Consider the following 2,483-nt stretch of genomic DNA (forward strand, 5'->3'; position numbering starts at 1 on the left):
CTACAGATGCCTCTGGGAGGGGAGCCTTCGTTCTTGGATGACCAAGAAGGGCTAGGGACGGTTCAAGAGACTCAGAGACCATCTAGCATCACTCCAGACAACTCTTCAGCATCAGAAGATGATGGGGACGACTTCCAGGATGCTGAGGAAGTGCCAGAACTCAGCAGGAAGAGTGCCAGATTTCACAAACCACTGGGAGAGTGGTGGATTGCAAAGCCAACTCAGTCAAACCTGGCTTTTGCCTTCACCATTGGGGAAGTTCCACAGGAAGAACCCAGCACTCTGGCTGAAGCTAGGACCAGACATGATGCCAAACAGTGGGAGGCGGCTGTCAAAGCAGAATATGACTCTCTGATGGAGAATCAGACATGGGACTTAGTCAAACTACCACCAGGAAGATCCACAGTTGGCTGCAAGTGGGTTTTCAAGCTGAAACTCAAGTCAGATGGCTCTGTAGAGCGCTACAAGGCCAGACTGGTAGCCAAAGGATACTCCCAAGTTGAAGGACTGGACTACAAGGAGACATTTGCCCCAGTAGTCAAGTTTGCAACCATCAGGACGGTCCTGACACTAGCAGCCATGAAGGACATGGAGATTCACCAAATGGATGTCAAAACAGCATTCTTGAATGGGACCATTGAGGAGGACATCTACATGGACCAACCAGAAGGCTTCACCACGGCAAATGGGCTTGTCTGCAAGCTGAAGAAGAGTTTGTACGGGCTAAAGCAAGCTCCAAGAGCCTGGAACAAAGTCATTGACGGGCAACTCAAAGAACTTGGCTTTGAAAGGTGTGAATCAGACCACGGGCTGTACATCAACAAGAAGATGGGCATCCACCTTATCCTGTATGTGGATGACCTTATTCTGGCATCAAAGGACGACCAGGAGTTGTTAAAACTCAAAGAAGAACTCAAGAAGCAGTTCAAGATGGCTGATATGGGCCAGTTAGAGCATTTTCTCGGCATTCAAGTGGTCAGGGACAGAGCCAACAGGTCAATCTGGCTCTCCCAACAGCGGTACCTCGGTCAAACATTGAAGAAATTCAACATGAGTAACAGCAAACCAGTTGCCACACCACTAGAGAATGGCCACAAGCTCACCAAGGCCATGTCACCACAAACTGAGGCAGAACAGCAAGAAATGAATGGGGTTCCTTTCAGAAGTGCTGTTGGAAGTCTCATTTATGCAATGCTGGGCACCAGACCAGACATAGCAGCGGCAGTTGGATCAGTCAGCCAGTACCTTTCCAACCCCGGACATCAGCACTGGATAGCAGTCAAACGGATCATGCGGTACCTGAATGGCACCACAGACCTAGGACTTCAACTGGGCGGCATTCAGAGCGAGTGGGAGCTATCTGCATACTCTGATGCAGATTGGGGCGGTGATTTGGACTTCAGGAAGTCTACCACTGGCTTCTTAGTCAAGATTGGCAGCAGCACAGTCAGCTGGCAAAGCAAGAGGCAACCTACAGTCGCCCTATCATCAACAGAGTCAGAGTACATGGCTCTTTGTCAAGCTACCAAGGAAGTTATCTGGTTCAGAACACTTCTAGGCGAGCTAGGACATCAGCAAAGTGGTCCTACAACATTGTATGGTGACAATCAGGGTGCCATAGCACTTGCCAACAACCCAACACATCATGCAAGGACCAAACACATTGATGTGTGGCACCACTTCATCAGACAAGCAGTAGAAGACAAGAAAATCAGCCTCAAGTACTGTCAGACAGAAGAAATGACGGCTGACATTCTCACCAAGGCCTTACCCAAGACAAAACACCTTAAACTTTGTGGTAAAATGGGTCTCTGTCGGAAATCAGATGATTCACTGAGTGGGAGTGTTGAGATTCAGGCTTAAACCACGCTGTATGATCTATAAATCATGTGAGATCATGCTGGGATGTCATTAGACAGTTCACATCTGATCTGGCTAAGTTACAACGTGGGGAATTGGACTTAGAGTAATCAGAATGATCACAGACGCGCGTGGGAATGATTTAAAGGGGTAAATCATCATGTAAGCACTCTTAGAAGGTCTGGAAGGTTTGTGACGATCTAGATCTTCAGGTAATGTGCGCCAAGGCATGGCTGAAGTTGCTGAGCACTGCTGAGCACGGCTGAGCATGTAAACAAGTGGGCTGAAGCATGTAAACAGCAAACAAAGGCAGAGGGAGGCTGGAGAATGTACTGGGTTATATAAAGGGGACTTTTGAATGTCTCTGGAGTAATATAAGCGTGTTATCCCACAAGTTACTGCACCCAGAAGTCTTACTAGCGACCACAGGCATTACTAGGCCTTTCAGAAGTGATTTCTACACGGGAAATCAGTGTTCCAAGCGCTAAGTTTCAATACTTCTCCCTTTGGAAAGGGATGCCTGGTGATCTTTCCATGGCACAGGCTTCACATGGTGATGTTTCTGTGTGATTCTTGACCTCCACCCCGCTTCCCAGCTGGTTCCTAGCCAAGATTTTGATGCT

This window comes from Spizellomyces punctatus, assembly GCF_000182565.1.
Source record: "Spizellomyces punctatus DAOM BR117 chromosome Unknown supercont1.20, whole genome shotgun sequence".
Lineage (NCBI taxonomy): Eukaryota > Fungi > Chytridiomycota > Chytridiomycetes > Spizellomycetales > Spizellomycetaceae > Spizellomyces > Spizellomyces punctatus.